Genomic DNA, 26,563 nt, shown 5'->3' on the forward strand with positions numbered 1-26,563 from the left:
CTCTGCTATTGAGACAGACCTGGGGAAGCCACTGCTTGCCCTGGGATTGGTAGCATGGAATGTTGCTACTATTTGGGTTTCTGACAGGTACTTGTGACCTGGATTAGCCACTGTTAGAAGCAGGATATTGGGCTACATGGACCATTGGTCTGACCCAGTATGGCTATTCTAATGTTCTTATGCCCCGATGGTTGGACATGATGCTTTTCAATTTAGGGTAGATCTGGAGAAATTTATTAGAAAATGACAATTTAAATTGTTTTTTTGTCAACAACACAACACCACACCTCGAATATTGTGTTCAATTCTGGTCACCGCATCTCAAAAAAGATAGAGTGGAATTAGAAAAGGTGTAGAGAAGGGCGACAAAAATGATAAAGGGGATAGGACGACTTCACTATGAGGAAAGGCTAAAGCGGCTAGGGCTCTTCAGCTTGGAGAAAAAAAAGGTTGAGGGGAGATATGATAGAGGTCTATAAAATAATGAGTGGAGTGCAATGAGTAGACGTGAAGGATCTGTTTACTCTTTCCAAATATACTAGGACTAGGGGGCATGCGATGAAGCTACAAAGTAGTAAATTTAAAATGAATCGGAGAAAAAGTTTCTTCACTCAATTTGTAATAAACTCTGGAATTCGTTGCCAAGGAGTGCGGTAAAGGCGGTTAGCTTAGTGGGGTTTAAAAAAGGTTTGGACTGCTTCCTAAAGGAAAAGTCCATAGACCATTATTAAAATGGACTTGGGGAAAATCCACTGCTTATTTCTAGGTAAGCAGCATAAAATGTTTTGTACTTTTTTGGGATCTTGCCAGGTATTTGTGACCTGGATTGGCCACTGTTGGAAACAGGATACTGGGCTTGATGGACCTTTGGTCTGTCCTAGTATGGCAATACTTATGTACTTATGCTAGTGGAGGTAGATCAGTAGTTCCTTGTCATCAAGCAGATGAAGCCATTACGTATGGGTTATGTCCATCAACCAGCAGGGGAGATAGAGAGCACTCAAACTTTCACAGTGCCCTCTTGGCCAGCTAGCTCCACTGCCTCTTCAGTATTCTCTATCTACCCTTAGCAGGGTGGCTGCAGCTTGTTCGAGCTCCAGAAAAATCTGCCGGGAGGTGGTTCCTGGCTTGCCAGTTGTTAACCGGGGTGTTGGAGGCTATAGCAGCTTCACTTTAAAGGCACATAGGTTAGCCCTTTCCCTGCCTTACCCATACCTCTGTGGATGTGGACATATTGCCTTGCTTTTCCTGTCCTTACCCACCAACAGTGGATGCAGGCATATAGGTTCGCCCTTTCCCTGCCTTTCCCACTCATCTGAGCCTCCGGAGTCTTTAATACCTCTGCTTTCCTCACAGCTTAAAAAAAAAAAAGTCGCGTCGCGTTTTTAAACGAAGAGACGCTGGAACAGAGGTTTTTTGACCTGATTTTCAGCAGGATCGTAGTTGTACACTAGATCCTTTGAGGTAAGAGTGTTTTCCAACTCCTCCGGGGTGGGCCCGCGATCGGGGCGATTTTGGCGCGAACCGCCATTTTGGATTTTACTGCCGTTTTTTCGGCGATGGCTGCGGACAATCTCTAGAGTTTTTGGGGGCCAGGTTCGACACAGTCTCGGGCTATGTGTTCCTACCCGAGCCAAGGCGGTGCAAGCTTCAGAATCAGGTCCGTCTGCTCCTGAGGATGCCCCGCCCGCGAGCTTGGGACATTGTCCAGCTGCTGGGATCGATGACAGCCACGATGGAAGTGGTACCCTGGGCGAGAGCGCACCTGAGACCTCTACAGTATTCCCTACTCGGGAGATGGTCTCCTATTTCTCAGGATTACCAATGCAGACTTACTTGGCTCCCTGCGGCCCGTCTCAGCATGGAGTGGTGGCTCTCGGACAGCATGCTGCGGCGAGGAATGCCGCTGACGCTCCCTGTTTGGTGCCTAGTGGTAACAGATGCCAGCCTGAAGGGCTGGGGCGCACACTGCAAGGGGAAGCATGCCCAGGGTCTATGGACACCCGAGGAGTCGGAGTGGTCCATCAACCGCCTAGAGTTGAAAGCGGTGTTTCAGGCGCTTCTGGCCTTTCAAGTGACCCTGGAAGGATTGGCTGTCAGAGTGATGTCGGACAACACGACAATGGTGGCCTATATAAATTGACAAGGCGGAACAAGGTGCAGAGCACTAGCCGCGCAGGCCGAACTGATTTGCCACTGGGCCGAGCTGCATCTTCAGTGTCTGTCGGCAGCTCATATTGCAGGTCAGAGCAATGTGCAGGCCGATTATCTGAGCAGGCATCAGATCGATCCAGCAGAATGGAATCTGGCAGACGAAGTATTCCTGCAGATCTGTGCCAAATGGGGCAAGCCCGTGATGGATCTAATGGCGACAAGTGCCAATACCAAAGTCCCGTGCTTCTTCAGCAGACGTAGAGATCCTCGCTCGGCGGGGTTGGATGCCTTGGCTCAACCCTGGCCTCCGGGTCTACTTTATGTGTTTCCCCCATGGCCCTTGATAGGGCGCCTGCTCTTGCGGATTCAGCTGCACCCAGGAGAAGTGGTCCTCATCGCCCCGGATTGGCCAAGGAGACCTTGGTATGCAGACCTCCGACAGATGCTCCTGGAGGCTCCTCTGCTGTTACCTCTGGTACTGAACCTGTTGACTCAGGGACCGGTAGCCATGGAGGACGCCGGCCGCTTTGGTCTTACGGCATGGCTATTGAGAGGGCGCAATTGAGGGATAAAGGTTATTCCAATAAAGTTATTTCCACTCTCCTGCAAGCCCGCAAGCGGTCCACTTCCGTGGCTTATGCCAGGATTTGATGCCTGTTTGAGTCTTGGTGTGCTTCCAGAGCCATTGTTCCAATGCGGGCTCCTGTGTCGCCGATTCTGGACTTTTTGCAGGAAGGTGTACAAAAAGGCTTGGCCTATAATTCCCTGCGGGTGCAGGTGGCAGCGTTGGCCTCCCTTCGTGGTAAGGTGGAAGGCGTGTCTTTGGCTGCTCACCCAGATGTGGCACGGTTTTCTTAGAGGGGTGCTTCGGCTCCGACCTCCAGTGCGAGCACCCTGTCCAGCTTGGAACCTGGGGCTAGTTTTGAAAACCCTGCAGGCATCTCCTTTTGAGCCGCTTCGGCGAGCATCGGAGAAAGACTTGACACTGAAGGCCATTTTTCTGGTGGCCATAACCTCGGCGAGACGGGTGTCAGAGCTCCAGGCGCTGTCCTGTAGAGACCCATTTCTGCAATTTTCAGAGTCCGGAGTCACGGTTCGGACCGTGTCTTCCTTTATGCCTAAGGTGGTTTCAGCCTTTCACTTAAACCAGCCTATTTTCTTGCCCTCTTTTTCAGAGGAAGAGTTTCCAGAATCTTTTGGGCAGCTGCACCTTTTGGATGTGCGCAGGACTCTGCTGCAGTATCTGCGAGTTACTAACTCTTTCAGGACTTCTGATCATCTGTTTGTTTTGCTATCCGGTTCTCGCAGAGGGTCTCCAGCGTCTAAGGCCACTATTGCCCGCTGGCTCAAAGAAACTATCTTTTCTGCTTATCTGCTGGCCGGCAGGGTTCCGCCTGTAGCCTTTAAGGCACATTCTACTAGAGCGATTTCTTCCTCTTGGGCTGAAACTGGAGCACTCTCTCTTCAAGAGATATGCAGTTCAGCAACATGGGCTTCTAAGCTCTCCTTTGCCCGACATTACAGGCTGGATGTGGCTGCCAGGAGGGATGCGCGTTTTGGTGCACAGGTGCTAGCGCGTGGTGTGGCTTGTTCCCACCCTATCTAGGGATTGCTTTGTTACATCCCATACGTAATGGCTTCATCTGCTTGATGACAAGGAAGGGAAAATTAGGTTCTTACCTTGGTAATTTTCTTTCCTTTAGTCATAGCAGATGAAGCCATGATCCCTCCCTGTATGATTGTCTGTATGCTGTGAATCTGTTTTTCAGGTTCTGTTCTAATTTCCTGAAGTTCCTTCCTTGGGAGAAAGTTGGAAAACAATCTTCAGTTTAAATTTAGGAGGATGTGTTCATTCACTCAAGCATGTTTTGTTTTGGAGGATGTGTTGATTCTCTCCAGGAGGCGCGTGTGTTCCCCTCCAGTTCTATAAATAGGAGGATGAGTTCATTCCCTCCAGTGTGTTGGGAGGATGTGTGATTCCCTCCAGGAGGCGCGTGTGTTCCCCTCCACATATACAATAAGGAGGATGAGTTTATTCCCTCCAGGAGGATGTGCATTCCCTCCTTTATGAGTTCATGCCCTTGTGATGGGCCATCGTTCGCTGTGAGGAAAGCTCTTGTGATTCCCATTGCGGTTTGCCATACTGCTTTGGAAGCTTCAAATACTGAAGAGGCAGTGGAGCTAGCTGGCCAAGAGGGCACTGTGAAAGTTTGAGTGCTCTCTATCTCCCCTGCTGTTTGATGGACATAACCCATACGTAATGGCTTCATCTGCTATGACTAAAGGAAAGAAAATTACCAAGGTAAGAACCTAATTTTCCCTTAGTCAACTGGACCCTTTAATTTGTAGCATTTAAGAAACTAGTGCTACAGGAAATCGAACTTATGGAATAAAAATGTTTCTTTTTTAAATGTAATCTGAGTTAGGATGAATTGTCAGATATGTCATCTTTGATACAAAATCTTGCTGTAGTTATACATAGGGCGGACAAAGGGGATGTGATAGCTTTAATGGAAAAGGCTTACTACACGCAGTTTGCCATCAGTTGTCAAATGAGCAGGCGTACTTGCTGTTGGATGAAGATCCTTCTGATTGGTTACTTGATTGGATACATGATATCCTGCTAAAGTGTCTCCAGGAAGGTTTTTTTGACTAAGACAGAATTCAGATTTTGAATTATCAAAATTTTAAGATTCAAATTTTTTATACTCTCCCTAAAATACATAAGAATTTGGAGCAGCCTCCGGGAGCGGCTAAAGACTCTGTTTTGGAAAGGACATGTAAATAACTTGATTGATTTTTATGACTGCATATTGAGACCATTAAGTCATACATTAAGGATACTGCACAATTTTAAATGTATTACAAGATTTACATGTGGCACAGGATTCCATTCTGTTGATCTCTGTGGATGCCTGTTCTCTATATACTAACATACCGAAGGATGAGGTGGTGATGGTACTATCTGAGGTTTTAGAGAACAAGCCACATCCGCGTATAGTTCTTATTCATTTTTGATTAAATTGTTAACATTGGCTGATAAATGTTATCAACAAATAGTGGAGGTAGTTGTTCAGGTGCTTTCTCCCTCGGTTGCCAACATATTTATAGAAGCTTTTGAAGAAAAGTGGGTATATCCTTTGATTATGGTATAAGTACGCCTTGTGTTGGTGATGTTTTATTGATGATATTTCTTTGGTCTTTGTGGGGGGTAATGCAGAATTATTATTGGAATTGATGGCATATTTGAACAGATCATCGTACATTCAAATTTGATTTTGACTTTCATCCTACTCAAATGGGTTTTGTAGATGAGCAGATCATGTTTGATCGGGGGATATTCTCCACATTGGTTTATTCCAAGCCTACTAACTTTCTTGTATTTTGAGAATATGCACCCTGTTCATATTAAATCCAGTCTTTTTTGCAGTTTCTGTGTTATATATGTATCTATACTTCTGTTGAAGATTATATACAAGCATCTGTTAAACTGAGAGACAGATTCTGTCAAAGGGGCTATCCAAATATATTGGTGAAGAATACCAGGAGGAGAGCTTTTTCAGTCATTGGGAGGCACTTTTGAAATATAAACAGAAAGATTAGGTGTAAGTGCTTTGAAATACACAGTGAGCTCAGATTTAATCTCTAGGTTTGTAAAGGGACATTTGAAAGTGTTACAAGCACATTCTGTTTTATAGCCACAGTTGTAATTTAAGCGATAATGTAAATCAGATGTGTGGTCTGCTGATAATGTTCAGGACAGGGCAAGAGGGAGCCATGGAAAATGTGGCTCTTGCTTGGTATGTCAGATTATGTTAGAAGGAAGTACAGATCCTCATTAAGCATATAAATTTAAATTACGTGTTAATACAACTTGACAGTCAAGTACTGTAATGCCCTTATGATTTGCTATAAGTAGGGCAGACCTTGAGAGCTTTGAAGTCTTGACTGATTTGAGCATAGACTTAGTATTCAGGATTTTAAAACGATGGAACCTTCTGGTAACTCATTGCAAGACCTTCAATCATACTTTTGGATATGTTGAAATGTACTGTTTTGAAACAGATTCCTGTGTCTAAGGGGCTCATTTTAAAAGCATTTAGACTTACATATTTGAAAATATGACTCTAAATGTCAGGGGAATATAGGGTGTCAGTTATTACAGCGGGAACAACTGGATATTTTTGTTGAATACTATAAATCCTCATGGCTTGAATTCTTGTGTTTAATGGAATACATTTTTCTGAATGAACAAATTGAGTATCTGGGATTGTGAGCTGAGCTATATGTTGTGTAGGAGGATCTTTTAAAAACAATAACACGATGAGATCATGTAATCATGTTGTCATTCTGCCTTTTCTGCAGCCATTTTGGAGAGTCGGTTGGCTGAACAGAGGCTGAATTTACCCTCCTAATACAGTGTTCAGCGAAACAGAGCTGCTGTTGAGGAGATTTGGATAATGAGTTTGCCTTCACCAAGAGGAATGTTTTTTGAGATGAGTGCATATATTTGATGCTGGTTTGACATATGAGAAACAGCGGTGGCTTCACTGTTTGAGAAGTATGTTGGAAAGACTTTGTGGGTGGGCCAATTGTTGAGATAACTCTTAGGGTTCATGACAGTGAATATTATTGTGAAAGTTTATTATATTTGAAGAATTTTTTCAGCATTTGCTATGAAGTATTAATATATGTAGAGGTTTTTTTTGACTGATGATGTATGTGCTGCAATCTTAGTTGTCCATATATAGACCGCATTCATTTCTTGCTGAGTTTTTTTTTCTCCACATTTGTTTTTAGTAGCTAACTTAATATTTTTACCAGGTACATGCTTGAGCTGATATTTGTGTGATTTTTCTGGATGACAACAGCTCATCTCGACTGTGAGACCCATCTTCGCAATTGAAGAGCACTTTCCTAAAACCCAGTCCATTTTTTGTCAGTTTTGAGTTATGCGATTGATTTCGTTCAGCAAAGCAAGATTAATTTACTGTGTTGAATACCCTATGCGAAACTCAAGGGTCCAAAAGCCGTTACCTGTTTTTTTTCAAAATTGCTGCTGATGATCTGAGTGAGTTTTGGCAAAGTGCTCTTCAGTTGCCTCTGTGGTAGTTTGTGCTGTGTACTTCTGAACTCTTCTCAATTGTTCTTTCAAAGTTTTCAAGGTTGCTGTGTAATGGTTTGAGTGATCCTCTGATTGCCCTTTACGAGTTCTTCAACCTTTCTCATGTGAGACTTGTCTGTTGCCCTTCACAGGTGATCCACTTTATTTTTGATCTCACAAATCAGCCCTTCCAGTTCCAGCCGGGAGAGTTTCTCACGTCTCTAGACCTGAAAGAAGCTTTCTTGCACATACCAATTTGGCCCCCGCACCAGAGGTTTCTGAGGTTTGCGGTGTTGAGAAAACATTTCCAGTTCCGGGCCTTGCCTTTTGGCCTCGCCACAGCTCCCCGAACCTTTTCGAAGGTAATGGTGGTAGTAGCTGCTTTTCTCAGGCGAGAAGGTATCAGGGTTCACCCGTACCTAGACGACTGGCTCATCAGAGCAGACTCTGTAACATAGAGCTATCAAGCTACAGCCAGAGTGGTCTCAGTACTTCAATCTCTAGGCTGGGTCGTCAATATGGCCAAAAGTCACCTGACCCCCTCACAATCTCTAGAATATTTGGGGGCCAGGTTCAACACAGACTCGGGCTATGTATACCTACCCGAGCTAAGGCGGTGCAAGCTTCAGAATCAGGTCCGTCTGCTCCTGAGGATGCCCCGCCCGCGAGCTTGGGACATTGTCCAGCTGCTGGGATCGATGACAGCCACATTGGAAGTGGTGCCCTGGGCGAGAGCGCACCTGAGACCTCTACAGTATTCCCTACTTCAAAGGGTCTCCAGTTTCTCAGGATTATCGATGCAGACTTTCTTGGCTCCCTGCGGCCCGACTCAGCATGGAGTGGTGGTTCTCATACAGCATGCTGCGGTGAGGAATGCCGCTGGCGCTCCCCGATTGGTGTCTAGTAGTGACAGATGCCAGCCTGAAGGGCTGTGCTGCACATTGCAAGGGGAAGCATGCCCAAGGTCTATGGACACCTGAGGAGTCGGAGTGGTCCATCAACCGCCTAGAGTTGAAAGCGGTGTTTCAGGCGCTTCTGGCCTTTCAAGTGACCCTGGAAGGATTGGCTGTCAGAGTGATGTCAGACAACACGACAGCAGTGGCCTACATAAATTGACAAGGCGGCACTCAGTGCAGAGCACTGGTCGCGCAGGCCGAACTGATTTGCCACTGGGCCGAGCTGCATCTTCAGTTTCTGTCGGCAGCTCACATTGCAGGTCAGAACAACGTGCAAGCTGATTATCTAAGCAGGCATCAGATTGATCCAGCAGAATGGGAACTAGCAGACGAAGTATTCCTGCAGATATGTGCCAAATGGGGCAAGCCCGTGATGGATCTAATGGCGACAAGTGCCAATACCAAAGTTCCGTGCTTCTTCAGCAGACGGAGAGATCCTCGCTCGGCGGGGTTGGATGCCTTGGCTCAACCCTGGCCTCCGGGTCTACTATATGTGTTCCCTCTGTGGCCCCTGATAGGGCGCGTGCTCCTGCGGATTCGGCTGCACCCAGGAGAAGTGGTCCTCATCGCCCCGGATTGGCCCAGGAGGCCTTGGTATGCGGACCTCCAACAGATGCTAGTGGAGGCTCCCCTTGCTTTACCTCTGGTACCGAACCTGTTGTCATAGGGCCCGGTAGCTATGGAGGACGCCTGCCGCTTTGGTCTTATGGTATGGCGATTGAGAGGGGGCGCAATTGAGGGACAAAGGCTATTCAAACACAGTCATTTCCACTCTCCTGCAGGCCTGCAAGCGTTCCACTTCTGTGGCTTATGCCAGGATTTGGCGCCAGTTTGAGTCTTGGTGTGCTTCAAAAGCGATCACACCCATGCGGGCTCCTGTCTCGCCGATTCTGGACTTTTTGCAGGATGGTGTACAAATAGGCTTGGCCTATAATTCCCTGCGGGTGCAAGTGGCAGCGTTGGCCTCCTTTCGTGGTAAGGTTGAAGGCGTGTCTTTAGCTGCTCATCCAGATGTGGCACGGTTTCTTAGTGGGGTGCTTCGGCTCCGGCCTTCCGTGCGAGCACCCTGTCCAGCTTGGAACCTGAGGCTAGTTTTGAAGGCCCTGCAGGCTTCTCCTTTTGAGCTGCTTCGGCAAGCATCGGAGAAAGATTTGACACTAAAGGCCGTTTTTCTTGTGGCCATTAGTTCGGCGAGACGTGTATCAGAGCTACAGGCGCTGTCCTGTAGAGACCCATTTCTGTAATTCTCAGAGTCCGGGGTCACGGTTTAGACCGTGCCTTCCTTCATGCCTAAGGTGGTTTCAGTGTTTCACCTAAACCAGCCTATTTTCTTGCCCTCCTTTGATAAGGAGGAGTTTCCAGAATCTTTTGGGCAGTTGCACCTGTTGGATGTGCGCAGGACTCTGCTGCAGTATCTGCGAGTTACTATCTCTTTCAGGATCTATGATCATCTGTTTGTTTTGCTCTCAGGTCCTCGCAGAGGGTCTCCAGTGTCTAAAGCCACTATTGCCCGCTGGCTCAAAGAAACTATCTTTTCAGCTTATCTGCTTGCCGGCTGGTCTCCGCCTGTAGCCTTTAAGGCGCATTCTACCAGAGCGATTTCTTCCTCTTGGGCTGAACCTGGAGCACTCCCTCGTCAAGAGATATGCAGTGCAGCAATATGGGCTTCTAAGCTCTCTTTTGCCCGACATTATAGGCTGGATGTGGCTGCTAGGAGGGGTGCGCGTTTTGGAGCACAAGTGCTAGCGCGTGGTGTGACCTGTTCCCACCCTATATAGGGATTGCTTTGTTACATCCCATACGTAATGGCTTCATCTGCTTGATGACAAGGAAGGGAAAATTAGGTTCTTACCTTGGTAATTTTCTTTCCTTTAGTCATAGCAGATGAAGCCATGAGCCCTCCCTGTATGATTGTCTGTATGCTGTGAATCTGTTTCAGGTTCTGTTCTTGTTTCCTGAAGTTCCTTCCTTGGGAGAAAGTTGGAAACAGTCTTCAGGATTCATGTTCACTTATAGGAGGATGAGTCCATTCTTTCCAGTTTATGTTTTGGAGGATGAGTTTATTCCCTCCAGAAGGTTGCGTTTATCCCCTCCAGTTATACAATAAGGAGGACGAGTTTATTCCCTCCAGGAGGATGTGTTCATTCCCTCCTTTTGAGTTCATGCCATTGTTAAGGGGCCATCGTTCGCTGTGAGGAAAGTTCATGTTATTCCCATTGCGGTTTGCCATACTGCTTTGGAAGCTTCAAATACTGAAGAGGCAGTGGAGCTGGCTGGCCATGAGGCACTGTGAAACGTTGAGTGCTCTCTATCTCCCCCTGCTGTTTGATGGACACAACCCATACGTAATGGCTTCATCTGCTATGACTAAAGGAAAGAAAATTACCAAGGTAAGAACCTAATTTTTCCATACTCAAAAAAACTCCAAACAGCCCAGAACACGACGGCCAGACTAATATTCGGAAAACCAAAATATGAAAGCGCAAAGCCCCTATGTGAGAAACTGCACTGGCTCCCACTGAAAGAACGAATCACGTTCAAAGTATGCACCCTCGTTCATAAAAATATCCATGGAGATGCCCCAGCCTACATGTCAGACCTAATAGACCTGCAACCCAGGAATGCAAAAAAATCTTCTCGAACATTCCTTAATCTTCATTTCCACAACTGCAAAGGTTTGAAATACAAATTAACACACGCCTCCACCTTCTCATACATGAGCACGCAACTCTGGAACGCGCTACCACGCTACTTGAAGGCGACCTATGAACTGACCAACTTCCGTAAACTACTAAAGACACATCTCTTTGAAAAGATATACCACAAAGAATAATATATGTAATATCTCCAAATACACCTACAAACGTCGTAATACGTCTATTGTTTTACAATGTCTCTGCAAACCAGTATCTTGTATTTCTAATGTCTGATAATGTCTTCTGTAATACCATTATCTTGTATTCCTAATGTCTGTCAATGTCTTCTGTAATGCCACTATCTTGAACTTCATGACCATGTAACCCAAAATCCTTCTGTAAAACAAAATGTATATCTTTTGCTATTTCCAGTATCCATGATATATTGTAAGCCACATTGAGCCTGCAAAGAGGTGGGAAAACGTGGGATACAAATACAATAAATATTCATCCCCAATGATCAGTGACCAGCGCGCCAAAGATTGACTCGCTGGCCGTGGCAACCCCTAGCATGCTAGCAGGCCCTCATTTCCCTCAATGCAGCACCCCCCCCCCCCCTCAGTGACAGGGGGCTGGAGGTCTGGCGGACCTCCAGTCCCCCCCACCCGACACAGATTCAGGGGGGCTGGAGATCCAATGGGTCTCCTGCCTCCCCACCTGGTGGTCTAGCAGCCCTTCCCCACACCCTACCTTCAGTTCCCCTACCTAAGCCAGGGTATGGGGAATGTGATCCTAGTCTGTCTAATTTACTGCTAACACTTACCATAGTACTTGCATTGTACCAAAGAAAGCCTCCTTCTGCAGTTCATGTGGTGTTTCTTAAATGTATGTGATAACCTTAAATGTAGGCTATAGGTGCCTGGAAAGGGAATGAAACTTTATATACCACCGTTCTGTGGTTTTTTTTGCAACTACATTCAAAGTGGTTTACATAGTATATACGGGTACTTATTTGTCCCTGGGGCATTGGAGGGTTAAGTGACTTGCCCAGAGTCACAATGAGCTGCAGTGGGACTCGAACCCAGTTCCCTAGGATCAAAGTCTGCTGCACTAACCAGTAGGCTACTCCTCCACTCTGGAAATCTGCGAGGGATGTTTGTGATGCATGTTAAAATAAATTAAATTATGAATTCATCTTTCCCATGCAGTTTATCAGAAGTTCAAAAAGTAATATGCTTGAGCTTAGCTCATAAAAGAAATGAACTTGGGAACTTCACATTAACCATTAACAAGTGCTGAGTTAAACTTGGCAAGAAAGTAATGCTTCAACTTCCATTTTCATCCATCTTACCATTTGGGTGGAGATATAAGCAACACTCCTGAAAGGTTTATCTAGCGTGCTAAGTGTGCTTCGTGGAAATGGTGTGGTTTCTGGCAGCTATCACTGACATTTTGGAGGTTTGTTCATTACAGTGCACCAAATAATTGTTTATACATAAGTATTTGTTATGGAGATTTTCTTAATACAGTAATTGTATGTAAAAGCATGTTTCCCAAAGTTATATACAGTTTGTGTGGACGCCTGTGGGTATGGCATACCAGTTACTTAGTGGAACTGAGTTATGAGAATGGAAAACTCGCTTATGAGAATGAAAAACTCAGGATCCTTAATCATAAAAGCAGGTAAAAGTGGTCTTTGGAAATCACTTTCCACAGGTAGTTATGTTACTGGAGAAGCGGGGGATATACTCTCGCACAGAGAGCAGGATTATTTTCTCTTTTTTTGACCCTTCAGTTTCTGTTGTTTGTAAATAGCTGGGGGAATTTCCTCCCCACTTTAGACCAGTCATCACAGTGATGATCCTTGGCTGGATGCCATGCATCAGGACCCATGCAATACTAAATGGAGCCATTAGATGTTGCCATACTACAACAGCTATGATTTTGTCCTTCTCAGAGGCCGCCTGTGTTGCCTCTTTAGCAACCTATCACTGGCTGGTATAGCAAAATGAAGGTCTAAGCTGGGAACAGAACCCAGGTCACTCTGAAACAGCAGTGCAGAATCACCAGGAGAGAGCCAGAGGGGCAGGGTTCTTCCCTGTGAAAGCAGATATGTAGGATAAGGAGAGATTTGTTAGGGGAGGGTGCACTTAAATGTGTATACCTTACCTTGATTTGTACCTGTCTTTTTCAGGGCACAGACTGTATAAGTCTGCCCAGCACTATCCCCTCCTCCCAACCACCAGCCCCGCCTCCCACCACCAGCTCTGCCTCCCACCACCAACTCTGGCACAGGCTGTATATGTCTGCCCAGCACTATTCCCTGCCTCCCAACCACCAGTCCCGCCTCCCACCACCGGATCTGGCACAGACCGTATAAGTCTGCCCACCACTATCTTCACTTCCCCACCACCAACCCCTCTTCCCCCCACCGGCTCCACCACCCAATTTCGGCTAAGCTTCTGAGGATCACTGAGCTTGATTCACCATAGTCTTGTGAGACCTTTTTTCTCTTGTCACAAAGCCGATGTCTGAACTTCATTGAGCTGATCTGTTCTCTCCATGCCGTGGGTTCTTTGTCATACATAATCTCCCGTCAATACCATTCATTTCCTTGATTCTGCCTATGTGTCTCATCAGTTTCTATAGGACCTGCTCCCTCTGTTTAGTCTGTTGTCAATTTAGTTCCAACTCATAATGTTTTCCATGTGGGTAATGGTATGTAATCATATCTTATCAAAATGGATGATATATGTTTTAAGGAATGCATGCATTGACTTACTGATTTGCTCTAAGGTTTTGTAAAAATATGTGGGCTCTGTTTTCATTAAGAAAGTGTTTAGGTGTCATTTTGTGGTCTCCTGCATGTACAAGCCATAAGGTTCAGGGTTCAGCTGGATTTTATTCAAATTGACAGTTAAATTAAGCATATGCAGGACCTTGATTATGCTTACAGACTTTAAATAGAAAGCATTTCTTTATGGAGGTCTTTTACAAAGCTGCGGTAGTGTTTTTAGCTCACAGTAGAAATCAGCTGGCGGTAAACTCCGAGACACCCATAGGAATATAATGGGTGTCTCAGCATTTACCAGAAGCTGATTTCTACCACGAGCTAAAAACACCACTGCGACTTAGTAAAAGACCCCTTATATGAATTGAAGTTTAGTTACACATATTCAGTCTTGTTTCAGAGGCAACTTATTCAGTAAACCAATAAAACAAAAAAGTTACAAAATTTTCTCAGGGGCTCCTAGCCATCCAGTGGCTAATAAAGCCTTCCTTGCATCCAGCATCCCTTCAGAAGTACTGAGGACCAGTCTGGTTCCTAGATGCAATGTTGCAGCTCTTGCTTCAGAACTCTTGTAGATCTCTTTGTGGCTCACTCTGCTTTGGTTTAACAAATTCTATATATGGTGCTGAAAAAAATGAGCACTAATTGCAATTCTATAAACAGCACTCCGAGTTGGCGCCATTTATAGAATAATGCCTGGCTTTTAGGCATGAGGATTTATACCAAGTGAAACCTGGTATAAATCCCTGTGCCTAAATTAGGTGCAGGTCTGGTGTATTCTGTAACACTGCGTGCAAATCCCTAGAACGCCCATGATCCTCCCATGGCAATGCCTCCTTTTAGGATCCGCACACAAGAATTTACACACACGTCTTTATAGAATAGTGCATACCAAAATGCACATGTAAATTCTAGTTGCCAATTAGCACCGATAATTGATTATTAGCGCCCAATTATCAGTGCTAATTGGTTTGTTACTCAAATTGTGTGCGCAAATTCCACTATTTTACCAGGCACCGACGTCAGGCTTACCAGTCTGTCATTTCCCGGATCACTCCTGGAAACCTTTTCAAAAATCAGCGTCACATTGGCCACCCTCCAATCTTCAGGTACTACTAACGATTTTAATGACAGGTTACAGATTGCTAACAGCAGATCAGCAATTTCATGTTTGAGTTCTTTCAGTACCCTTGGATGCATGCTATCTGGTCCAGGTGATTTACTACTCTTTAATTTGTCGATATGGCTCAGTACATCTTCCAGGTTCACCGAGATTCCTTTCAGTTCCTCCACATCATCACCCTTGAAAACCATTTCTTGTACAGGTAGATCTCTTACATCTTTTTCTGTAAAGACCAAAGCAAAGAATTCATTCAGTTTCTCCACTATGGTCTTGTCCTCCCTGAGTGCCCCTTTTGCTCCTTCATGATCTAATGGTCCCCCAGATTCTCTCACAGGCTTTCTGCTTTTGATGTTCCTGGAAATGTTGTTACTGCGAGTTTTAGCCTCTGCGGCAAGTTTTTCTTTATATTCTGTTTTAGCCTTCTTTATTAATGCTTTGTATCCAACTCGACAGTACTTATGTTGCTATTTTCTTCATTTGGGTCCTTTTTCCATTGAAGGACATTCCTTTTTCTCTAATAGCCGCTTTCACTTCACCTTTTAACCACGATGGCTATTGTTTTCCCTTCTTTTCACCTTTGTGAATACGTGGAATACATCTGGTCTGGGCTTCCAAGATGGTATTTTTAAACAATGCCCATGCCTGATTTAATGTCCTAACCTTTGCAGCAAATCCTTTTAGCTTCTTTTTAACTATTTTCATTATTTTATCGTAGTCACCCTTTTGAAAATGAAATGCTGCTACAATAGATTTTCTTTGTGGCTTCAAACTTGATCATACTATTATCACTGTTTCCCAGTGGACCCAATACTGTTACGTCTAGTACTATGCCCTGCACTCCACCAAGGACTAGAGCTAAAGTGGCTCCCCCTCTTGTCAGTTCCTGGACTAGTTGCTCCAAGAAGTAGTCATTTATTACATCTAGGAATTTATTCCACAGGTGCTTTCTATGCAACATTTATCTAGTCAATATTGGGGTAATTGAAATCACCCATTATTATACTGTCGCCCAGTTTGCCAGCTTTCCTAATTTCTGTAAATATATCTTCATCTGTGTCTTCATTCTGTCCTTGCTGACTGTAGTACAGCCCTACAAGAATACCCCTTCCTTTCACACATGGAATTTCTATCTATGATGATTCAACGCTGCTATCTGTTTCATAGTAACATAGTAACATAGTAGATGACGGCAGAAAAAGACCTGCACAGTCCATCCAGTCTGCCCAAGATAAATTCATATGTGCTACTTTTTTTATTTATACTGTCCTCTTCAGTGCACAGACCGTATAAGTCTGGCCAGCCCTATCCCCGCCTCCCAACCACCAGCTCTGGCACAGACTGAATAAGTCTGCCCAGCACTATCCCTGCCACCCACCACCGGCTCTGGCACAGACCGTATAAGTCTGCCCAGCACTATCCCCGCCGCCCAACCACCAGCCCCGGCACAGACCGTATAAGTCTGCCCAGCACTAGTCCCGCCTACCAACCACCAGCCCCAGCACAGACCGTATATGTCTGCCCAGCACTAGTCCCGCCTACCAACCACCAGCCCCAGCACAGACCGTATATTTCTGCCCACACTAGCCCCGCCTCCCAACCACCAGCTCTGCCACCCATTCTAGGCTAAACTCCTGAGGATCCCTTTCTTCTGCACAGGATTCCTTTATGTTTATCCCACGCATGTTTGAATTCCGTTACCGTTTTCATCTCCACCACTTCCCGCGGGAGGGCATTCCAAGCATCCACCACCCTCTCTGTGAAAAAATACTTCCTGACATTCTTCTTGAGTCTGCCCCCCTTCAATCTCATTTCATGCCCTCTCGTTCTACCGCCTTCCCATCTCCGGAAAAGATTCGTTTGCGGATTAATACCTTTCAAATATTTGAACGTCTGTATCATATCACCCCTGTTCCTCCTTTCCTCCAGGGTATACATGTTCAGGTCCGCAAGTCTCTCCTCATACGTCTTGTAACGCAAATCCCATACCATCCTCGTAGCTTTTCTTTGCACCGCTTCAATTCTTTTTACATCCTTAGCAAGATACGGCCTCCAAAACTGAACACAATACTCCAGGTGGGGCCTCACCAACGACTTGTACAGGGGCATCAACACCTCTTTTCTTCTGCTGGTCACACCTCTCTCTATACAGCCTAGTAACCTTCTAGCTACGGCCACCGCCTTGTCACACTGTTTCATCGCCTTCAGATCCTCAGATACTATCACCCCAAGATCCCTCTCCCCATCCGTACCTAGCAGACTCTCACCGCCTAACACATACGCCTCTCTTGGATTTCTACTCCCTAAGTGCATCACTTTGCATTTCTTCGCATTGAATTTTAATTGCCAAACCTTAGACCATTCTTCTAGCTTTTTCAGATCCTTTTTCATGTTTTCCACTCCCTCCGGGGTGTCCACTGTGTTACAAATCTTTGTATCATCCGCAAATAGGCAAACTTTACCTTCTAACCCTTCGGCAATGTCACTCACAAATATATTGAACAGAATCGGCCCCAGCACCGATCCCTGAGGCACTCCACTACTCACCTTTCCCTCCTCTGAGCGAACTCCATTCACCACCACCCTCTGGGGCCTGTCCGTCAACCAGTTCCTAATCCAGTTCACCACTTTGGGTCCTATCTTCAGCCCATCCAGTTTATTTAAGAGCCTCCTGTGGGGAACCGTGTCAAAAGCCTTGCTGAAATCTAAGTAGATTACGTCTATAGCACGTCCACGGTTCAATTCTCCGGTCACCCAATCAAAGAATTCAATGAGATTCGTTTGGCACGATTTCCCTTTGGTAAAACCATGTTGTCTCGGAACTTGCAACTCATTTTCTTCCAAGAAATTCACTATCCTTTCCTTCAGCATCGCTTCCATTACTTTTCCAATAATCGAAGTGAGGCTTACCGGCCTGTAGTTTCCAGCTTCTTCCCTATCACCACTTTTGTGAAGAGGGACCACCTCCGCTGTTCTCCAATCCCTCGGAACCTCTCCCATTTCTAAGGATTTATTAAACAAATCTTTAAGAGGGACCCGCCAGAACCTCTCTGAGCTCCCTCAATATCCTGGGGTGGATCCCATCCGGTCCCATGGCTTTGTCCACCTTTAGTTTTTCTAGTTGTTGGTACACACTCTCTTCCGTGAACGGTGCTATATCCACTCCATTCTCAAATGAACTTTTGCCAGTCCATCGCGGTCCTTATCCTGGATTTTCTTCAGTAAAACAGAACAAAAGTATCTATTTAGCAAATTTGCCTTTTCTTCATCATTATCTGCATAGCGGTTTGCAGTATCTTTTAGTCTCACAATTCCCTTTTTAGTCATTCTCCTTTCACTAATATACCTGAAGAAATTTTTGTCACTCCTCCTTACCTTTCTAGCCATTTGTTCTTCCGCTTGCGCTTTCGCCAGACGTACCTCTCTCTTGGCTTCTTTCAGTTTCCTCCGGTATTCCTCCCCGTGTTCCTCGTCTTGAGTTTTTTTGTATTTCTGGAATGCGAACTATTTAGCCTTTATTTTCTCAGCCACTTGCTTGGAGAACCATAGCGGTTTCCTTTTTCTCTTGCTTTTATTTACATGATTCATGTAGACTGTTTATTTTGTTTGACTCAATACCCTCCTTAATAGAGCGCATTCCCACCTCCAATTTGATCCCCTCTATCATTGCAATATAATTTGTACTCTAACACAGTGTCTCATTGATTGTCCACCTTCCACCGAGTCTCTGAAATGCCTATTATATCTACAACATCATTTAGTTCCTTCTGCGTTGTCTTACTAGGGCTGTATTCTGTACCTCGGAATAATTTATGTTTTTGTATTCCTTGGAAGGTACCTTGAGTAGGCCACCTAAAAATGACCATAAATCAATTTTGTTGTATGACTTAAGAGAGATGAAAGCACCAGGATTGTAGATAGAGAGACCAAAGGTGAATTCTTTTGCCTACTGTGTGTGGAAGATATCTTGGTTAGGGAGAACCTAGCAAACTTTCAGAACTTCAAGACCTTCAAGAAGCAGAACCTGAGATTTCTTGACTATCCTGCCTGGACAGATGGCCTCTGAAGAAAGATTTGCTGCAGATGCTCAATCTGATGAGGTGGAAATAGGGTTCATTCTGAAGGCTCTCCCCTGGCAAAGCAGGCAAGTATCCCAAGAGAAAAAAAAACTCCCAATGAGTCTGCTCTAGATCTGATATAGTAATTTCAGTGCCAGAAAAGCTTCTACTGGAAAAGGAGTAAATCTAAATACCCTTCTCATCCCTTCTACCATCAAAGCCTATTATGTCATCAGGAAATACTTTGCGCTCTGATTTAAAGGCCTCAAATTCAGATGTTGGATTGTTTTTTGTTTGAAGGTCTTTTTTAATGCATAAATACATTGACAGTTCATTTGGCTTCTAATACCAGATTTGGTTTTTTTTTCCTATTGCGTGCAGTGAGATTTTTCAGAGCAGCAAATCTACACAGGGTTAAGGTGTTGAGGCAGTTTGTTCTCCTCTTTGATTCTGAATATTACTACTACTACTACTACTATTTAGCATTTCTATAGCGCTACAAGGCGTACGCAGCGCTGCACAAACATAGAAGAAAGACAGTCCCTGCTCAAAGAGCTTACAATCTAATAGACAAAATATTATGTTGAATGCTTTCTTAAAACTCCATGGGAAACTGTAGGATCAACATTTCTGCATTTACTTGACCATTCAAGTAGTAGTCCAGAGATTTAGAGCAGAGTTAGTGGTCTCCTGCACAGCTTCCAGAGATTATTAGCTGTTATATTAGCAGCAGCAGTCTCTCCCCTAGGCCTGAGTGCACTTCTGCTGTGGCACACCAAGGCCCAATTGACCCTAATGAACAGAGAATTTGAACCTTATTGTCTGTGTGCTGCAGCCTGAACCAAGGGCTGACACCTTAAAAAAAAAAAAAAAGCAAACCAACCGTTGAGATATAGATTTAGTACCATGTACTCACTGGGTGGGAATGACCACTGTAGGAGGTGAGATAAGAAGTTTCATGATGCACTTCCTGGTTTCATTTATAGTAACAAACTGTAGTGCCCATGAATTACAAGAATTTGAAATAACTGGGAATTTTCTTTTATCTGCAGATTTCTTTTGCTGTTCAGAGAAAAAGTTAATTATGAGTAATGAAATGCTGTTTAGGATTTGAGAAATGAAATTGCAGATACAGTTTGCCTTTCATGTAGTCCTCGTAGAAGTTATGGTTGAATGAACAAATATGCTGCAATTGTGCAAGTCCACATTGCAGATGTATGCATTTGGTTTCTGTAAGGAAGACCAGTCTGTCTCCCACAAGATATAACTGGATGTAGCAACCTTCTGGAATTCTCATGCGTTATTAATTATGCAGGTGGTTTCTTGGGGGTTGAGAAGACTCTTAATACTTGGATCCCTGCACAGAAATTACACACTTGCAGAAAACTCATATCAGTCTCGCACATGGAAAATGCAAACAGATCCTCATCAAGTACAGAGTGAGCGAGCACAAATGAGGAACAGAAATGTGCAGACAAGTAGAAATAGAAACCCCAAGATGCTGGATTGTGCCTGCAGTGCAACTCTGGAGAAACAGAAAATATTTAAACAAAGAAGCGATGCACATTTCCCAGATGCCTTTGGCATAGTTTTTGAGAAAACCATAGCAAATGGACAAAATAAGGTGTAGAACTGAGGTACCATATCATTAGGAACTGTATGCACTAAAATCACCACAGTAACTTAACATGAACCTTATATAATCACTTAATTTGAGATGCACACCATTTTTTTTAGCACACATTCTAAACTGAGCACGCTCAGGCCTCGCTTCCTCATTGCTAATAAAGAGAAGGCTAGAGAGGTTGAGGGAGAACCAGAAAGGTCATAGAAATGGGGAAGTACCCCAGAAATCCATGTGGCTTACGTGGCATTTCCACTGTTCTAAGTTTGTGTGTGAACAGATGAGCTCACATTTCTGTGAGTCTTAAGTGTCTTCAAGCAGTGGAAAAGATGAGGTTGGTGAACGAGTAAAGCAGTGAAGGGACTATTCAATTTTGCGTGGTATGGAAAGGGTATGTGAGGTGACAGTCAGGATAGGTGTAGGTAGGAGGAGGAGGTGGATGGGAATGTTAGGTGTGTAAGTCTACAGGAAGGATGAATGTTACGTTCAGACAGAGGTGGAAAGGAGGAAGGTAATGGTGGGACAGAAGCACCTCCAGCAGCAGGGGCATGACCACACTGACAGATGTACACCATGCAAGGAGAAAACTGGTGCTGATCCTAAAACTACAGTATGTAATTTCAGAGATTTCATAAAGTCCCTGGCATTAATGGAGAACATTTGAATTGGCCTTTATGTTGTAACAGCAGTTAGCATATATGGGTTCACAAAAGGTTTGGAAAAATCTATAATCTGCTATTAAAGTAGACATGGGGAAGCCACTGCTTATCCCTGGGGTTGGTAGCATGGAATGTTGCTATTCTTTGGGATTCTGCAATATTATAAATAGGAACAAAAGAAAAAGTGATGTGGAGAGAAAAAGAGGAAAAAAGGAACCAGAGGCATCAGAGGTAAACCAGTAAACAGGCTATCAGGTCTCTTATAGCACTTAACTATTTCAGACCCCTGAGTCTCCTGAATGTCATTAATCATTTGCCTCTCCGGAACTCAAACCTCTATATACTGTATGTTTTACAATCTTTATTAGTATCTTTATTAATTTCTTTTATTTTCTTTTGTTTTATTTAGCCCATAAGACCTTAAAATATCAAAGACAAAAAATAGTGACTACTTGTCCCTGCATCTGCAGCTTCAGCATTGAATCGAAACTGTTATGACTGCCCGACGCTGATATCTTGGTGGAAACAGTGTTTCGGTCAAAAGACCTGCTTCCGGGGACTACTGAAAGTTGCAATAACTAAAAAACATATAATGAAATGAAACATGAGAGCTAAATATCTTCACATCACTCTAAACAATAACCCATACCCATATGTTGTATGGCATCACTTACTTGCGGCCAGCGTACCGACTCAGATTAGTCAAGATGAACAGGCTCAAGAGGGCAGGACCAACTGTCAATCTAAATTTAAAGGGTCTGACTTATCCCCTAATGACGTCAGTATATTAAAAACTACGTCAATGTATGCAAATGAATTTTACAGGGGCAAAAAACGAACAACAAAAATAAAAATGTGTGAATTTAAATTTTGCCCGAATCCTAACTAGGTGATCTTCAGATCACTATGCCAAAGTTTTTAAAAAGGTTTAAATATCCGTAGTACGATTCAAACCAGATGGAATGATGGAGTTTAGAAAATGAACCCAGCGTTACTCTCTCATGCGTAGCCTAGCATCGATGTCACCTCCACATGGTGATAATGATACTCTTTCCGAGGCTCTTATGTGTGTAACCGCAAATTAGTGTTAATCAGCACCAATGAACTCCAGTTGGTTTATGTCAATTAGGACCTGACTTAACAATTAAGTTAAGTATAGTGGAGGAGTGGCCTAGTGGTTAGGGTGGTGGACTTTGGTCCTGGGGAACTGAAGAACTGAGTTCGATTCCTGGCACAGGCAGCTCCTTGTGACTCTGAGCAAGTCACTTAACCCTCCATTGCCCGCCGCATTGAGCCTGCCATGAGTGGGAAAGCGCGGGGTACAAATGTAACAAAAAAAAAAAAATTAAGTTATGCACATAACTGGCAGTATTCTATAACCATGTGTAATTTTGCACACTAAGCATGAAAATGAGCACATAAGATTATATAATTGGGGATTACATGTACCTGTGTTACCTTTTTGTCACTTTGACGTAAGCATTTCCTTATAAAATTACCCCAGATCTGTTTTTCTTTGGCAAAACATGTACCAATTATTGTTACCTAGTAAAGTAATTTTTTATACTACATGATGAGAATGCTCCATTTCTGTGCAGACACTGATTCATTAGCAGATGATTTCTTTCTCTCTCAGATCTGCTATTTGTTCAGTTGTCTGTGAGTAAACTGGTTTGTCAATCTATATATATTTAGCAGCAGCAAGTTATTTTCCCATAAATAAAAGTACTTATTTATTAACAGGGTGATAATTTTTTATATCAAAAGAAATGTTTATTTGCTTTTCATCTTTCTCTTCTTTGCAGCGGAGACTTATGTGTGGGGAATAAACCCAGAGTTGCAGTGATCGTATTCTTGCAAATGGAAATGTTGACCTGCCTATGCTGAGCACAAGGGTGCAGAGAGGTCAGTGATGCTTAAAATATTTCATAGTGGTTTATGTCGAAGGACTAACTAAGCGTCACAGCAACTTCATAAACCACAGGACAGAGAACAGTGGGTTATTTTCTTACGTGGACTTAATTGCAAGTGGTGGTGTGGAGCGATTTCGCATTTCTCTCTGCTGAACATTTAAATAGCGGCCTGTGAACTCGAAGCTATGTGCTATAAATATGAACAGCCAATGAGTTAGACAAGATGGGCTCTGTTGCTGAGATGGTAGCTGTTCACTAGAAAATGCAATTTTGAAATATATCATTTGGGTCTAAGAAGAAATAAGATTAGCTATCATTTTGTCCTGCTTCCAGGTAAAAGAATGCATTGGTTTTTGCAGGGTTTATGGCTTGAACCATCTAGTATTCCGTTTGAGCCAGTGAATTTATATTTTTGTGTGACAGTGCCATTCGACCTCATTCACATCTTCCTTGGCAGACTTTTCTATAAAGTATCCTTTGCTCTAACTGAGGTCAGAGTAACAGTTTTCAAATCTCTTCCTTAAGAAGTCCACCATGTCTGATTGTTCAGGGTGTCTATGGAGATTATCCCTGAGCTTTTACTGTACTAATTTGTTTGCATATTTTGGTAAGTGTAAACCAGATTTGAAGGAGGTTCTGAAGGGTATGATTCGGGAACTGTTGATCTAGAGACTTGCACTACGCTTTGGGAGTCATGTTTCGCAAGTTAGTGCTTTGCCTTTTGTAGAATAACTACACTACTGAACAGGGATTACCTTCTGCACTGGCAGGAAACTTCTCAGGTGGTTAGAGTTGGCCCCAGGTGCCCCCATCAGCTCTCCGATTCTACTCACTCACCCACCTAAGGTCAGGAGACAGGCACAGTGCCCCCTTGCTCCTGTCTCTGAGGCCTCATTCTTGCAAAATGGCTTTCCTAATCCCTAGCAGTAGGCTCTGATGCACCGATAAGAGTCAGTCTGCCAAATAAGGGAGCACTTCCCAGGGTCACGTGCTGCCAGTTTGCAAGATAACAGAACCACAGGCAGGAGCATATTGGCATCACTTCAGCCTCCTGACCTAAGGTAGATAGAGGGGGTGGGCATGTCCAGAGCCCAATTGAGCAACCAGGGATCTTTGCTGACCACAGTCATCTAGATTTGGGTTGTTACTTTAGTCCTGAGCTGGACTAAATAAGTACATAAGCATCGCCATGCCGGGACAGACCAAGGGTCCATCGAGCCCAGCACCCTGTTTCCGACAGTGGCCAAAAGAACAAACAATTTGTCCCGCCCATCCCAGAAATAGTGGATTATTCCCACATCCATTCAATAACATTCTATGGCCTTTTCCTCCAGGATGGGTTCCTCAAAGTCTCAAACAGGCAGGAGCTCCCCTCCTCTGGACCAGCTGGGAGCCATTATATATTGTGTATGGATCCAGGGAGGCTCTTCTTCCTCAGGGCTGTTCCCTTCGTTAAGCCTTTCCCTGCAAAGTCTCCTGGGCTCCTCCCTTCCCATCTAACTCCAGCCTGGGATTCCCTTGTCTCCTGATATATTCTGTGTTTCAGGAACAACAGCTTTCCTTAGGAAAAGAGTTTTTAGGGCTGGAGCATCCTCCTGACTATGACTATATAATATCAGGAGTGGTTTCAGATTTGGCCTTTTTTGCATGCCTACCATGCTACATTTTAGTAACGCTGGTTTTACTGCAGATTTTTCTGCAGTAAAAACTCATATCAGCAATGAGATTATTGCAGGACAGTTAGAGGTAAATCATCATTCCAAAGGATAGCATAGCTTAACCTTTTAGTACTTTTATTTTATTTTATAGATTGATTGATTGATTAACTACTTTTATGAAGAGATTCACACAAGGAGGTATACTACAGGTATATCTTGATATAAACAACCTCTGTTGCTACACTTAATGCAATGTTAAAATAACCAAATTAAGCATAAAATACAGTTAATGAAGTAGGCAAATTAAATCCTAGTAATAGTGATGATATGATTCAGAATCAGAAATATACACATTAAAGAAACAGTGGATCATTCAAATAACATAGATATGATACTCATGATGTCAGTACAACACATCGAAACATCTCAATAGGCAGCCAAGGGGGCAAATGCAATTGAGACATATATACAGACAGGCTGGGTTCCTACCAGAACCATTAGGAGAAATAAACGAGTGGCTAAATTGAAGACAAATTATATGTATAGTTGAATATGGTATGTGGAACTGGTCTTAGAAAAAAGATGTGTGGTAACTTAGTCCAGATAGAATGAGTGGACAGACACCAAAGACACTGAAAACCTGTGAGAAGAGTCAGGCTTTCACTTACTTCTTGAAGTAGAGGTGGTCTTGAGTTAGGCGCAGCCCCTATGGAAGGGAGATACTTGAGAAGGTTCGCTGGTGGGTTTGGCCATATTCGTTGTTGCTGCTCAAACATTTATTGCCTCTTATGAATATATGAATCACCTGAGCGTTATGTTTTATCAGAAAAAAAAGTGAAATGGCTATGTTTAAAATTTAGATGCCATGTAATAAGGGGTAGATTTTCATCAGGTTTAATTGTCTCATTTCTGGAGGTAGCTAATTTTAATATACCTGGTTAAAAATTCCCTCAATAATCCTGATTTTTAAAGTTAGCTGTCCTATATCTGTCTGCAAACATTTTCTACAATTAGATTTAGGTGGATTTAGGGCTGCAAACCTGGTCTCTTGGCCAGCATATCAGCCAATCCTAGATACAGCAAAATAAAATTACCAGATCATTTTCACATTTGGTAGATTTGAAAAATGAACCTGTAAATATTTACAGTAGAGTCTTGTTATCTACTTAAACGGGACTGACAGGTGGTCAGATAAATGTTGGATAATACAGAAAAAAAGTGGATTAGAGTTGAGAGGCATATTGAATGTGTGTTTCAAATCTTGTTTGTTAACAACTGTATTGTAAATGCATGTGCTGTAGTAAAACGTTTTACAGCAATAGTTCATAAAGAAAAACGTAGTGCACTGTAATACATTCAAGCAGAGTAGTCATTTGAACTACACATTTTAATTAGAACAAATGGAGTAAATCCCAACATTTTACAAGAACATTTTGGTTGATCATTTTGAATTAAAGTTCGTTTTCCTGTTTTACTTCTCTTCTTTGTGGTGAAGTTGCGCCAGTGTCTCAACATATCAGTAGCAGACACTTTCTCTTCTTGTTCAAGGTAAGCCAGTGATCCCTTGACCCCTTCACTGTGACTCAGTTTCTCAGTTTTACCTTCGGTGCAATTGTCTTCTTCATCACCATCTTTATCTTTACTGTCAGTGAGTTCTTATTGCTCATCTTTCTACATCTATTTCTAAATGTAATTTTCACTTGTTTCCTCTTAGCCTTGAATGTCTTGTAACACAGGAAACAGATTATCATCTTCTTGAGCCACTTCATGTTTATTCTCATCTCCTTGTCTATTTTCATCTTCAGCAAGTAACTTTCTCAATGATCTTGCTGTGGTTTGATTTCATCTCATAATTGAGCGATCCAGTAAATAACATCATTAATGTTCACT

The 26,563-nt window shown here is 43.5% G+C and overlaps 1 protein-coding gene across 5 annotated transcripts in view; it reads left to right on the forward strand.

Moving 5' to 3' along the window:
• The window catches only part of SEMA4D (semaphorin 4D), a 373,725-nt gene that overhangs the window by 148,999 nt on the left and 198,163 nt on the right, over positions 1-26,563 (forward strand). For 4 of the 5 annotated variants that reach the window (XM_030193607.1, XM_030193610.1, XM_030193611.1 and 1 more), the window contains exon 3: positions 22,908-23,007. The gene's annotated coding sequence lies outside the window, so the exon portion shown is untranslated. Of the gene's footprint in view, positions 1-6,519; positions 6,716-22,907; positions 23,008-26,563 lie in introns of all 5 variants that reach the window. The other variant, XM_030193608.1, reaches the window with a different exon arrangement.

This window comes from Microcaecilia unicolor, chromosome 2 (assembly GCF_901765095.1).
Source record: "Microcaecilia unicolor chromosome 2, aMicUni1.1, whole genome shotgun sequence".
Classification (NCBI taxonomy): domain Eukaryota; kingdom Metazoa; phylum Chordata; class Amphibia; order Gymnophiona; family Siphonopidae; genus Microcaecilia; species Microcaecilia unicolor.